Below are 15,790 nucleotides of genomic sequence, written 5' to 3' on the forward strand. Positions count from 1 at the left end.
GAGGTCACCACAAAAGACCCAGAATAGCTAAAGCAATCATGAAAAAGAAAAGCAAAGCTAGAGGCCTCATCTGGATTTCAAGTTATATTATAAAGCTGTAGTAATCAAAACAATGTGGCACAAAAATAGACACAGATCAATCGAACAGAATAGAGTCCCAAAATAAACCTATAATTATAAGGTCAATTAATCTTTGACAAAGCAGGAAAGAATATGCAGTGGGAAAAAGACAGTCTCTTCAACAAATGGTGTTGGGAAAACTGGACAGCAACATGCAAAAGAATGAAATTGAACCACTTTCTTACACCATACACAAAAATAAATTCAAAATGGATTAAAGACCTAAATGTAAGATCTGAATCCATAAAAATCCTAGAAGAGAGCAAGGCAGTAACTTCTCTGATGTCAGCTGTAACAACTTTTTTCCAGATAGGTCCCTTGAGGCAAGGGAAACAAAAGCGAAAATAAACTATTGGGACTTCATAAAAATAAAAAGCCTCAAGGAAACAATCAACAAAACTAAAAGGCAACCTACAGAATGAAAAAAATGTCATATTTGCAAATGACATATCCGATAAAGGGTTAGTATACAAAATATATAAAGAATTTATACAATTCAACACCCAAAAAACAAATAATCCAATTAAAGAATGGGCAGAAGACATGAACATATTTCCAAAAAAGACATACAGATGGCCAATGGACACATGAAAAGATGCTTAACATCACTCATCGTCGGGAAATGCAAATCAAAACTACAATGAGGTATCACCTCACACATGTCAGAATGGCTAAAATCAACAACACAAGAAACAACATGTATTGGCAAGGATGTGGAAAAAGGGGAACCCTCATGCACTCTTGGTGGGAATGCAAACTGGTGCAGACAATGTGGAAAGTAGTATGGAGTTTCCTTAAAAAGTTAAAAAATAGAACTACCCTGTGATCCAGCAATTGCACTACTGGATATTTACCCAGATAATTCAAAAACACTAATTTGAAGGGATTTATGCACCCCAATTTATAGCAGCATTATTTATAATAGCCAAATTATGGAAGCAGCCCAAGTGTCCATTGACTAATGAATGGATAAGGAAGATGTGGCATATATATTTTATATATATATATATATATATATACATATAAATATAATGGAATATTATTCAGCCATGTAAAAAATGAAATCTTTCCATTTACAATACATGGATGGGGCTAGAGAGTATCATGCTAAGAGAAATAAGTCAGTCAGAAAAAACAAATGCCGTATGATTTCACTGATACAGAATTTAAGAAACAAAACAAATGAGCAAGTAGAAAAAAAAGAGAGAGACAAACCAAGAAACAGACTTTTAATTACCAGAGGAGAGTTGGGTGGGGGGATGGTTAAATAGGTGATGGGGATTAAGGAGCACACTTCTTGTGCTGAGCTCTGGGTGATGTATGGAATTGTTGAATCACTATATTGTACACCTGAAACTAATATAACGCTATGTTAACTGGAATTAAAAAGACTCAAAAAAATAATACAGGATCAAGTGAAAAAAGAAAACTTCAAAGCATTACCTATGGGTTGATCCCATTTTTATAAACAAACAAAACCCTCAAGAACTCACACTCCTTCCCCTATGATAACTTATGGAATCACAGTAACCCAACTGAAGAGGCCTCTTGTAGTTTGGTAGCATTTTGATCAAATAATTTGTGTGCTTTATTTTAATTAGAGAATTATAGAAATGTATTGTTTAGGTTCCCAGGAATCACACGGGAAACAAAATATGGGTTCTAATCTTGGCTTTATTATTTAAGCCAAGTCATTTAATTTTTATAAGTGTGTTTCTTTATCTGTAAAACATAAGGCCTAGGGATACATTATCAATAACAAGAATTCCAGCTTTCTGGTCCTATAATTATAAGCATTTCCCCAAGTATGGTCCATGGAATACTGATACAATAGGACATTTACGGGTCTTAAGTAAATAGAGTTCGGTTATCAATATATTTGAGAAAGCACTGGTTTAAATGAAGTTAGGCATGTTTCCTTAGGTCAGACTTTTCACTTTTTTTTGTTCAGCTTAAGGGTATTGTGAGTTTTCAAGAGAAGTACAGTTGTAGCATTTCCTGTACATAATTTGCCACAGATTTTCCTCTTTCCCTAAACCCTGAGAATTTCATGGAAGTAGTGTTCTATATAGCAGGTTTTGGAATATACTAATTTAAGGCAATGTACATTTTATTTTTTTATTTTTTTAAAGATTTTATTTATTTATTTGACAGAGAGAGACACAACGAGAGAGGGAACACAAGCAGGGGGAGTGGGAGAGGGAGAAGCAGGCTTCCCGCTGAGCAGAAAGCCCGATGTGGGGCTCGATCCCAGGACCCTGGGATCATGGCCTGAGCCGAAGGCAGACGCTTAACGACTGAGCCACCCAGGCGCCCAAGGCAATGTGCATTTTAGAAAAGTTTTTATTTTCAAAGTACTGAGTCCCTATGGTTAATTTTCAGGCATTGTAATAAGCAATGAGGGAAATTGTTTTGTGTAGTGATTCTCTTAAATCACATTATATGTTGGAATCCTAACTTGCAAGTTTAGGCTGACTAAACACTGAAGAAGAAACTGAAAAAATTAACAAAAGAACACAAATTAAAAAAAAAAAGAACACAGGGGCGCCTGGGTGGCTCAGTCAGTTGAGTGTCCAACTCTTGATTTTGGCTTGGGTCATGATTTCAGGGTCTTGGGATTGAGCTCCACGTTGGGCTCTGCACTTGTCCTCCTCCCTCTCCTCCTCCCCCTACTCACACTCTCTCTCCCTCTCAAATAAATTAATAAAATCTTAAAAAAAGAAGAACACAAATTAAAATGTATGATGAGCATGAATCATTTTAGAACAAGAGAGTGAAATAGAAGCTCTTTTCACACTAAAAGACTGTTCTATTTCATAAAATCAGTCAAAAAAAAACCAGGTTTGGCTGGTCTATTCAGTTTAAAATATTATATAAAAATAATACAATGTAGATATGGAGCACAGTGTAGGTATGCACAGAATATAATATTATGGATGAAAAACAAATAGGAAAAAAATTAGATGATTTGAAATAGTAGATATATTGTGCTTTCCTGGTTATTTGGGGGATTGGGCCACCAATATAGAAAAACTAAATAAAAAAGTGGAGTGTAATTCTGGAAAGAACACAAATAACAAAATTATCTCTGTTGCAGAAAATAGCATAATCTCTTTAATGATTATTTTAAAGGTCAACCGGTAGAAGTTTGCCAAAATTGTTTTGTGTGGGTGTATCAGCAGCTGGTATTAGTTAAAAAAAAAAAACCCAAACCAAAAACCTGTTGTTTAGCACTTTATTTTTTATTTTTATTTTTATTTTTTTAAGATTTTTTATTTATTTATTTGAGAGAGAGAATGAGCTAGAGAGAGAGAGCATGAGAGGGGGGAGCATCAGAGGGAGAAGCAGACTCCCCGCTGAGCAGGGAGCCTGATGCGGGACTCGATCCCGGGACTCCAGGATCATGACCTGAGCCGAAGGCAGTCGCTTAACCAACTGAGCCACCCCGGTGCCCTAGCACTTTTTTTTTTTTTAAAGATTTTATTTATTTATTTGACAGAGAGAGACACAGCGAGAGACGGAACACAAGCAGAGGGAGTGGGAGAGGGAGAAGCAGGCTTCCCGCTGAGTGGGGACCCTGATGTGGGGCTTGATCCCAGGACTCTGGGATCATGACCTGAGGGCAGACGCTTAACGACTGAGCCACCCAGGTGCCCCTGTTTAGCATTTAAAGAGTTATTCTAGATTACATAAATGTCAAATTTCAAAATGTAAATTATTTAATGTGTGGAATATCTGATGCAAAATTTAACATCTAGTTTATTTGCTCTGCCATACAATGTACTTCTGGGCCACAGTTTCCCACAGGAGATGGTATATCAAAACTAATTTTAATAATATACAAAGTAAAACTTAATCATGAAGGTAAGTCTACCATCCAAATAAAAACAAAACAGTCAGATAATGGATTCTAAAACCAAATTAATGATTTACTAACATAAAATTCTTAAGGATAAAAGCAATACTGAAGTCTACATTTTACCAAACAGTTATTAAGTCTCTACCTCACAAGTCATTAAGCTACATTTCTGGGTGGGTGAAGGGAATGTCATCACTCTAATCCAGGGTCCACATCAGTATTATTTATTGTGAGTCAACAGATAGTATGTGTCTTCTGAGGAGAGGCAATATGGTATTCAGAACGTACCTATTAAGTATTCTAGCCAGAAATACTTACTTTGAATTCATTAAAACCTTACGTATAACAGCCAATTTACAAAAAAAAACACAGGGGACAGTGGAATAAACCAAATGATAACACAAGGAAGAAATTAGACAAATCATAAAGTGTGACATTCTCCAGGATAATTGTCCCAGTTCCTTCAAGTCAAGGTCATAAAAAAGGGACAGTACTAGATAAAGAGAGACTTAGCCATATCAACTCGATGTAATGTGTGGTTCTGGACTGGAGACTAGTTTGGACAAACCAGCTCTAAAGGACATTTTTGTGTCATTACGGAATTTTTAGGACTATATTCTATGTGTTAGATAAAAGAAATATTTACTAAAATAGGTGGACATCATTGGCTGATAAAAGCAGGCTACAAAACAGCATACACAGTATGAATTGATTTAGTTTAAAAATATAGAAAGAGAACCAGGAAGGCAGACATCACTAAGGTTTTAAATGTAGTGGAAATGTAACATTTTTATTTTTGTTTGTCTGTATTTTCTACAATGCAATTCATTAATAAAGGGCTATTAACAACAAAATATATGGCCCTCAAGGAAATGAGTTTCGCAATGACTTACCAGGCTGTATATTAGGAAGGGAATTTGACAAAAGCTAAGTTTTTCTGGGTCTCAATTCTACAAGTGAATGCTGGACTTCTAGTCTCATGTAAATGTTTCTGTCTCACCCCATTCCTATCCCCCATTCTTCTATCAAATATTTCTGAGAGCCTTTCACAATTTAAGAGTAAACTCTTCTTGTCTCCTAAAGACACACAGAGAAAAGGATTAGGCTTCTTTCCCCACTTTAGGAAATGGTGGATGGAATCCTTTTTCTGTTGGGCCCCTTAGTCACTGGTGTCCTGAGGACACAGGAGTGGCAAACCAGATGGGCTAGAGCTTAACATTCTCTAGAGCACAGTTTACTGGTGGTAGGGCTGCTGGGTCTAAAGTGTAACTCTGCACTTTTAGTTTTTTTTTTTTTTTAATATCAGATGGAGGAGATCGGGTTTCTAGCTCTGATGTGCTAGCTGGACATTTGGGCAGAGCCTCCTCAGCAACACACACCATGAGGACATGACCTGTTACCCTCTCTCTGTTTTACCTGTAGCTGCCTGTCCACCATTCTCTTGCTGTTCCAGCTTCTCATGTACAATGGGGTAAGTCAGCCAACCAGCCATCTTCCTTTCTGTGGGAAGAAACTATGGTCTCAGCCCAATAGTGTAGTTAGTGCAACAATCTCTTCTGCATAGTAGGGGACACATTTTTAGAGGCTATACTAAATGTACTTTGTTGACAGGAAAAATCCCAGAAAAGTGTAATTGGTTTCTAAAAGAAATATAAAAATGCTTCATAGACATTTCATAGAAATTTTAGAGCACATGAAATATCCATTCCTCACAACACTTTAGGAAAATTATGGTACTATGCATGTTTTCAGAATAACATGCCAGGTAGTATAATCTTGATAAAATGTACCTGTTTTTCTACTCTTTCTTTTTTTTTAAATTTAATTTAATTTTATTATGTTATGTTAATCACCATACATTACATCATTAGTTTCTTTTTTTTTTTAAATTCTTTTTTTTTTTTTTTAAAGATTTTATTTATTTGACAGAGAGAACAGCGAGAGAGGGAACACAAGCAGGGAGAGTGGGAGAGGGAGAAGCAGGCTTCCCGCCGAGCAGGGAGCCCGATGCGGGGCTTGATCCCAGGACTCTGGGATCATGACCTGAGCCGAAGGCAGACGCTTAACGACTGAGCCACCCAGGCGCCCCACATCATTAGTTTCTGATGTAGTGTTCCATGATTGTTTCTTAATTCACTCCTACTTCCCTATTGAATATTCTGATATTTTAATTAAAAAGCATATAATCAAAACAAATAAATCCAGAGGTTGAACATCTACATTCTCTTAGAAATTTGGAATTTCATAGAAATTTCTTATCTGAAAAATCACCCCTTAAGCACAATATACTAAAAATCACCCCTATAGCAACTGACTATAACTTTTATTAACAGATTCACATATCAGTGTGGGGCCTGGATTGACATTATATAATCTATGATTTCAATCTCTAGCTCATGCTTGGTACACAGAATTGCAGGTTGCCCTGAAAAACGAGAACAAGAAAAACAAAAAAGCAAATCCTCCTCAATGCAGTTAGCATGAGAACACAGTGACATTTGGTATTTTTGGTAAAGCAGTTATATGGGTCAACCCATGCATTAGCATATAATTTCTTCTATCCACCAAAAGAGTTGATCAGGTAAAAATATTAACTTAATTGATCAGACAATTATAAATTCTGCACTATCAAAGGAAACAAGTAAGGAAGAAAAAGGTGAGGTTAGGTGGGTGGGTTTGTTCTGGGGAACTGATTAGGGTGTGTTATCAGAAAACAAGGCATTATAGCTCATAAAGAAGAAATTCATTGCAGGGGGCACCTGGGTGGCTCAGTTGGTTAAGCGACTGCCTTCGGCTCAGGTCATGATCCTGGAGTCCCTGGATCAAGTCCCTGGATCGAGTCCCGCACAGGGGTCCCTGCTCGGCTGGGAGTCTGCTTCTCCCTCTGACCCTCCCCCCTCTCATGTGCTCTCTCTCATTCTCTCTCTCTCAAATAAATAAATAAAATCTTTAAAAAAAAAAAAAAAAGAAATTCATTGCAGGAAGAGAGCCAAAAGAGACATAACTTCTTTTAACCATTTATTTGTCTTTGTTTAATAACATAATTATAAAACATAATAATATATAGCATTTTTTAAATTATTTAGTATTTTTCATAATATTTACACTTGGTATCTTCACCATTAGGTTGTTCAGGGTATGTAATGTCTTGATTTTACTCCACTGTTTTTGATAGATAAAGAAGCTGGGAAATGACAATCCTGGCAAATTGCCAAAGGTAGCGAAAGTATTTAATGACAATATTGGAAGTAGAACACATCACTCCTGCCTCCTAACTCAGTGTAAACAGATGTGTGCATTTCCACAATTTTTCAGGCTCTGGTTACCTGGAGATTTCTGGTGAAGAAATTTCTTGAAGTAAACACATGGTTTAAGTATTTTCTACTTGTGATTTTGTCTTTTAATTATGTCAGTGTGTTTTTTTAAATGTGTTTTGTTTTTATGATTTTTACTTCTGATAAAATCTAATGGAAGAAAGTATATTAACTGCTCCTTGAAGGTATCTTTGAAAAATTCTCATTATGACTCAAAATAAGATAACTCAGCACAAGCCTGTATACTATATTTATTAATTTAGTCAAGAAACATTGAGTGTCTGACAACAGTTATTATTTCACTTGTTTTCATGCCAACCTTGCAAGTACATATTATACTCATGTTTCAGATGAAGTTAAGCATTTTGTCTGGCATAGTGAGAGGCAGAGCCAGAATTTGTATCCTGTCTTGACTCAAATCTGTCTTACTCCAAAAGCCATAGGATTTTTACTATACCAAATAAAACATCAGAGTCCCTTCTCTCAAAGTGCTGTGGGTATTCAGATGGGGAGGGAGATACTTCTGGTTGTGGGGGGTACATCAAGTAAAGCTTTACAAAAGAAGCACTGGAACTGGTGTTTGAAAGATGTGCTTGTTTTGATTATGTGGAGATAGGCTGAGAAGTGGAAGCCAAGAACAATGCCAAACAAAGGTACAGAGTGGGAGTCAGGGAATATGCAGGGAACAAGTTTGGATGGAATTTAGGGTGCATGAAGGAAGAATGTGCTGAGTTTGGAAAGGTGTCTGAATCCATTGGCTTAGACATATAGGTATGAATACAAAACACACAGTCCTAAAACTTTAATGGTAACAGGGTGAGGAGTATCACCTTCTTCTTAAGGGGACATTTTTCTTTTTTAATTTATAAAGGGTAAGAGAATCCTTCTACTCGACAACTCAGAATTTATATAAAGAGTGTTCAGTGTACCAAAAATAAACTCTACTGGTTTTTTAGAGAGAGATTGATTGGTTTCAAAAAAACAGACCATGAAAATTTTATTGAAAGTGTCTTGCTTTAATTTAGATAAACATAAGTTTAAGTTTGCTTTGTTAGAGTTTAAATTTTTAGATATGAAACTCAGTACAGTGCCTTAGTGTATTTCTTTGGGCTCATCAACCATCCAATATTGAAATGATGGATTGTATGTATGCTACACCTATCCTGAAGCTTCCCAGTGTATTTATTTATGGTGGCAGTACGGTTAACTGAAACACTCTTTCCCAGCTTCCCTTTCAGCTAGTTGTGTCCTGTCATTAAGTTTGGGCCAAAGAAATGCAAGGAAATAGGCCTTCCAGGAAAGTGCCCAGACATGGGGGTAATTTTTGCCCTTCTAGGAGAATGGGTGGGATGACTGGAATCTCAGTGGCCATATCGCAGATAACTTACTCTTTGGTACCTTTGAACAGAATAGAAAGAAACACCGTTCCTTGCAGGTGAATTAGAAAAAAGTTCCTCTTCTGGGCAGCTGCATTACCTTGCAGTATATAGATCCCACTCACTTCTTGGTCAGGTGCCTTTTCAGTAAACGAAGTGCACAGCCATATGAGGTGGCCCTGACAGCTGTATTGGATGCTGAGGCTGGAAATGGAGCCATGTTCTAAGGATAGCAGGGAGGAGACAAATCCCTGCTGAACACGGATGTGCCATTTCAGCCCTGAATTCACTACTCCCATACTTCTTTTATGTGAGAGCAAAGTAAAATTTATTTTAAGTTACTGTTATTTCTGATTTCTTGCATGCAGCTAATTGTTAGTAAATTAAGACCAAGTGGTTTGGTTTAAGAAGTGCTACCAGTAATTAATTAATTATACAGATGTTCCTTGAGCATTATGTATCACTCTGTGATGTGCTAGGAATAAAAACAGGGCTTAAAGGGGCGCCTGGGTGGCTCAGTCGTTAAGTCTCTGCCTTCCGCTCAGGTCATGATCCCAGGATCCTGGGATCGAGCCCCGAGCCCCGCATCCCGAGCCCCGCATCGGGCTCCCTGCTCCGCGGGAAGACTGCTTCTCCCTCCCCCCTCCCCCCTCCCCCTGCGTGTGTTCCCTCTGTCGCTGTGTCTCTGTCAAATAAATAAATAAATAAAATCTTTAAAAAAAAACAACAAAAAAACAGGGCTTAAAATCTAGGCTGTGAAAGACAGATGCATACTTACATAGATAATGACAGTATACCATGACATGGTTGCTCAGTTCGCATTTTGCACATAGACACCTGGCCAAAAAGTGAGTGCGGGCTGGGCTCTGATAGACTGCATTCACGCAGACAGGGAATCTTTTCTAGTTCATCTCCACAAATGAGATGTCTCTTTTTAAAGACTATGATTCAACCAAGAATAATGCCTTATCGTTCAGTGATTTCCAAATTTATTTAGCAGCAGTTAGCCTTCTTTGAAAGAACCCTCATGCAGAAACAATGTGTTAGTCCGGATGTTTTGGTTGTAGAGGTCTAGCTCAAATTAATTTAGATGTAGAAGAGAATTTACTAGTTAATTTAACCACATACATTGTAATCAAAGTGGGCACAGTGTGCTAAGAAAATACACAGTAGGGCTTTTAAAGATGGCTCCACAAAGGAAGTGATGCTTGAGCTAAAGCTTGAAACATGATTTCAAGAGGAGGACAAAAATGGGAAAGAGCATACCATGCTGAGTAAGTAGCTTGTGCAAAAACATCTAAAAGAGCATGTCCTGCTTTGGAAATAAGTGGTTCATTAAAAGCAGGGGTGAGAGAGAGAGGCTGATAGTTAATGGCTTCAGGTGGTGGTGGTAAGGGAGAGGCAGATCATTAAGGGCCATATATGCTTGTGAAATTGGCTTTTCATTTATAGATTATGGAAAGTCATTGAAAGATTTTGAAGAGCAGAGTAAAATGAATAGAATATGTATTAGAAGGATGTTGGGATTATACATAGTAGGGATGCCTTAATAGACAAAATGCGAAAACTCAGGCAAGAGACAGGCTGACTTAAGACATTAGTAGTTCACTGGGATGGAGGGAATAGATTAATGAAAGTGTTTAGTAGGTCAAATTGGTAGATTGTGGTGATGATGGGAGATAAAAGTTAAGGATGATTCCTAGGGTTCTGCATTGGGGAACCATTCCTATTAACATGGTGATACCATTTTTTTCAAAAGACTATTTATCTACCTAGAGAGAGAGTGTGTGCAAACAGGGGGAGGGGCAGAGGGAGAGGGAATGGGAGCGAGAGAGAACCCCAAGCAGACTGCACTGAGAGCAGAGCCCCACGAGGCACTTGATCCCATGAACCTGAGATCAGGACCTGAGCAGAAATCAAGAGTCACTTAACCAACTGAGCCACCCAGGTGCCCCATGGTGGTACCATTTTAATGAGAGAGGGTTCCCCAAGGCCAGGAATAGATGTTGGGAGGAAAGACAATGAGCTCAGTTTTAAGCATACTGATCTTGAAATATGTACAGACTGTTCAGGTGGAGATATCCAGGAGGAAATTGACAACGTAGGTCTAAATGTGTGGCGAGAACTCTGGATTGGAAATTTTAAGCCTAAAGACGGTGTTAAAACCTGTAGCTCTGACCTTAGACTCAAAAGAGTGTGTTTGGGCCCAATATGAACGACATCTGAGAAGCTTAAAGAGGAAAGGCATCTATTATGGCCTCCATGCAGCCAAATAGCTTCTCACTAAGCAGTCAGTAAGTGAAATTGCCCCTGTTGTGATTTATTCTTTTAGATTAAGGTTGTTTCTCTAAGTAATTCCCTCTTAAAAATATCATTGGGAGGAATTAAACCGGTGACAGGATAGTGTAACAAAGAGAACAACTGAGATCAGTTCCTAACATTGACTTTGCCATTGACTGCCTGTGTGATGTTTAGCAAGTCACTTTGCCTTAGGTTCCTCATGTGGAACATGAGGAATTAGGACAAGGTGACCTTCAACGTTTGGTAGACTATGATTCAACCAATAATAATGTCTTATTATAGTTTAGTTCAGTGACTTTCAAACTTATTTAGCAGCAGTTAGCCTTCTTTGAAAGAACTTTCATGCAGAGACACAATGTATTAGTCAGGATTTTTTGGTTTTGAGGTCTGACTCAAGTCAGTCTAGAAGAGAATTGACTAGTTAAGCGTACTATGTGAAAAGGTGCAGCTGGACCCCATGGGTGACTGGCACCTCAGACTGGTGCACCACTAGGACTTGCTCTACTTTCATCTCTGTGTAATGGCTTCATTCCACAAAAGCAGTATGTGGCCACTTGCCATTATCAAGACTCCCTTCTTTCCTCAGACTACCACTGTAGTGGGACAGCCCTTCTTTCCTTATTTCCACCTGAACACCTCCTGGGAAAGAGCTCTGCTTGCTTTGGCTTGAGTCACATGCCCACTCTGCAGCCAAGAAGTTGGGGGACTGAGCTGCAGCTGCCACTAAAGTCACCTGTTTATAGAACAGGCAGGAATAGTTTCTCCAAAAGAAAGGAATATTGTCTGTAGGAAAAGGAAAGTTACCAGGGAGACAAATAGATGGTCAATATGTAAAACAGAAACTTTCTAGTTGAAGTGCCACCTACCTGGTCCCCTCTGTACCCTAGGTGGTTTCTAGAGTATACCTTTCAAAACCCCATGAGGATCCTTGGAATATAGCATTAAAATAATTGATTGTATTGATTGGATAGCATGCCAGGTGCCTGCAAGTCCTTGATAACTGAAGTACTAGATATTTACTGACGGTGGTAGTGCTTAATTAGAAAATTTCTGGAATAAGCGAAGTACTAGAAAGAGTGGTGCTGATGTTGATGGGGCTGGGGTGGAGATTCTAAATATTCAGGGATCAAGGAACTTGAGATGGGAAGTATAGAAAGAAAGAGAAGGCAGGAGGGCACCAAGATGAACTTTGCCTGCTTTGCCATTTTATCTAACATATCATATGGCACACTATATAATGGTGGAAAATGTTCATCTTTGGCCAGGGTGGCGTGATGGTCCTTGGTGTCATCCATAGTCATTCTAGAGAAAGGAATAAAGGGGAGGTTGATGGACAGAGAGAGTTGGTGGACCTGGAGAGGGGCAGAGGCAGTGAGTAAAGACACCTTTCTTGGATGAATATACCCATGGTAGATGGTAGCTCAAAAAATATTAGAAATAAAGTAATGAGGATACAGGGAGACAGAAGAGGAATAAGATGAGTTAAGATGGGAAGATGGAGAGGAATGTGGTTCAGTAAAGGGTAGAATATGTCACTGGAATTTAGTTTGGATGCCCTGTCCGGAGGTCTGGGAAGTAAAAATTCAAGATCATCTTGATTAATACTTGTTTAAAAGTTGTACTGAGTATCAGGTAAAATTACATTTAATTATTTTACCAATTACATCTTACTAAATAAATGTGATACTTTTCTTGAAAAATTATGTAGCTACTAATATAAGTGTATTGAAATCAGTAAAGTCAAATTTAGTTCTTTATCAAATAGTAATGATGTTCTTAAATAAAAAACTTTAAACCTTTGCCTTTTGAGCAAACTGTTCAACAGAATTTCAGAAAACAGATAAAAGAACATAGTTCTCAGGGATCTTATAGGTCCAGTTACCTATGCTACTGACAGAAAAAACATGGAGATCAGATATACTCAGATCAAATATTAATTGCTAATTTGGAAAAGACACAGGTGGTCATTAGAACATCAAGTACTTTTTTTTTAATTGGTTCCGGAATGAACAATTCTGTAACAATGCAAATAAACGTTAAGTGTTGTTTCAGAACAAATTGCACCTACACAGTGCTGCTATTACCAACTTGGTCAAAAAGGCCTTACTTAAGCCAGAAGCTTTCAGTGGGATAAATCACTTTTTTTAAAAGAGAGACTTTTCTATTGTGTTCTTATTTTTAATCTTAATAAAAAATTGCAATGTCTGACAAACATGAAAAATTCCCATGTAATGAGACATCAAAACAGGTTACCATTCTGTTGCAAACTTTGATCTACTATAAAACTGCTTTTTAAAAATGGCTTAAGTGCTAATGTTTTGTTGTTATTGCAATGTATTTTTAATTGGAATCTTAGGAGTTTTTTAGTATCAATGATGATTTAATTTCTCAGCATCTACACAATGCCAACTATTTGGAAAATTATTTCTCTGATCTCAATCTCATAGCAAATGAGAAAAACAATCTGTTTTTGGGATGATATAGTTATTTTTATTAATATATAAAAGTTTTGCTTTCCTTTTGTTTTCGGTGAGTCAATACATTTGCTTTGGTATAGAGAGAACATTCCTGAGAGTAGAGGTTATTTAAACTTAACCTGCATTCGATTGGTTTTTTTTAATTAAAAAAACCAAACAAACCCACCTACTATTCTTAACTCCGAATGTCACAATTACAATTATTCAATGGATTGTGATCATTTACTATATAAAATTCAGAGACCAACAATGAACATTCCCCATATAAACCTGAGCTTCAAGACTAGCAAACCACACCATTTATTAGTGCTTCCTTAACATCTGCAAAGGCTATCCCCTCTTTCCTCACCCCAGTCGCTACTTGCTAGTCAGCCTGTGAGAGTGATAGCAGAGAGAGATAGCATATGGTTCCAGTAAAAATGCCAGTGCTATCAGCCTTATCCTCCTGGGTATTATTGTGACTATTAATTTTGTGTTACCTTTCATAATTTCATTTCTGGTTGTTCTGTGAGAATTTCCTGTTTAGAGTCTGTTTCCCCTACAACCATTGTGAGCTACATAAGAATAGGGACTATATATGCTTATCTTTGTGTTTCTGAGGCTAAATACAATGTCTGGAACATAATATCCCCTCCATAGATGTTTGTTTAATATATATAAACGAATAGCTAGGAATTTATGTATCTATAGGTATTTCAAGAAGCTTAAATCTTTTGAGGATATGCCATCATCACATTTATATTTTTCAGGTGTTTATTTTCCTCTTTTCTTCAGCAGTTGGTAGTATTTCTCCTTGGGGGAAGAGTGTGTGCCAAATAGAAATGCTGTGGCAAAAGGCCATTCAGGCAGGTTTACTAGTCTGGGCTCCTGAAGTGCCTCGTTTCTTTGTTACTTACAAAGTTAGAGATCACTATTCATATATGTCAGCCTAGAGTGAAGATAGTTGGGAATGAGTGAGGCTTCCTCCAGGATTAGGCCATTTGACACCTATTACAGAGGCTGGAATGGGGGTGCTAGAGAAGGAAATAGAAACTTAACACGGAAAAAAAAAAGAAACTTAACACAGTTGGAAAACAAAGTAGCCCACAGTCTTCTATATCTTAAGGGGCTTCTTCACTCACTCACTCACTTTCTGGTGACAAAAATGAAAGTGGTGCAATTGTTCTTTTGCAAAGGTGGACTCCATATCCGACCAGTTCTGGCTAAATGATGATTTGTATGTACCACACCTTCGCCGCCCCCCCCCCCCCAGGTAATGAAGGCCTTTGGCATTCAATAATAAAGGCCTAATTAATTGCAACCAACACAACATACTTAGTATGCTGAACAACACCCCTGTGGGGGTAAAAATACTCTACGCTGCTAATATACCCTTATGCTGCTTGTTTAAGTACGCAAGCCCGGAGCATGCATCGAGAGATTGTGCAAAACTGCAAGCAATAGCAGTATTCTGCCTCTAGAGCTGGTATAATTTTTGGACTACCGGTGGTAAAAAGCAGAAGCTGATCCACAAAAACATAATTAAACCCCAGAAACTTAAAATGTCAAGGCCACATTCACCAAGTAAACATTAATCTTTCTCGTTTCCGTTTTGATGTTTTCATTCGTGGGGGGGGGGCACTGCCAAACAAACGTAATTCTATCGCGAGAGGGGAGAATTAGCAAATAAATAGGAAGGGGATTAACGCAGAGCGTCACAGGTTCTTTTATTTACCTTTCGCGACACAACTTACAGATGTTTTATGTAAAAAAAAAAACCCACAAAAAAACAACCCATCGAAGATGTCAGGAAACCTCTCCTTCGTCACTTCACCTCACCTGGCGTCTCATTAGCTACCCAGACCAGCGCTCAGCTTCGCAGTCAGGCAGCCTCTGGCGAGCATGCAGTAAACAGCGCCGAGTCCAGGCACGAACACAGGGTGAGGAGGGTTCGCCAGTCTCTTCCCCACCACGGCTTTGTGGACGTGGATTTTTGATACCCTACCAGTCTTCCCAGCTCTGCTCGTCACTGAAGCCAAGAAAAGAGAGCAAAAAAGCGGTAAGGGTAAAGGAGAAAATGGGTAAGACTCCTGGCAGCCACGCGCGCACGCGCGCCAAGACCAAACGCCCTGACCAGGGGGCGGGGCCGAGTCGCGGCGCTGGAGCTCCGCCTCCTCCCCCCCACCCCCGCGCAGGGGAGTGACTGACTCTCGCCAGCCCCTCCACGTCAATCAACCCTCCTCCTTCTCGCACTCTCTGCACCTTGTTATTAATCTCAATACCGATATCGCGCGGACGCCTCTCCCCCGGCCTTCGGGGGTGTGAACGTGTGTGAGCGAGAGCGAAGGCACCGAAAGCTGGCGT

The sequence above is a fragment of the Neomonachus schauinslandi genome, chromosome 2 (genome assembly GCF_002201575.2).
Source record: "Neomonachus schauinslandi chromosome 2, ASM220157v2, whole genome shotgun sequence".
In the NCBI taxonomy this organism is placed as follows: Eukaryota; Metazoa; Chordata; class Mammalia; order Carnivora; family Phocidae; genus Neomonachus; species Neomonachus schauinslandi.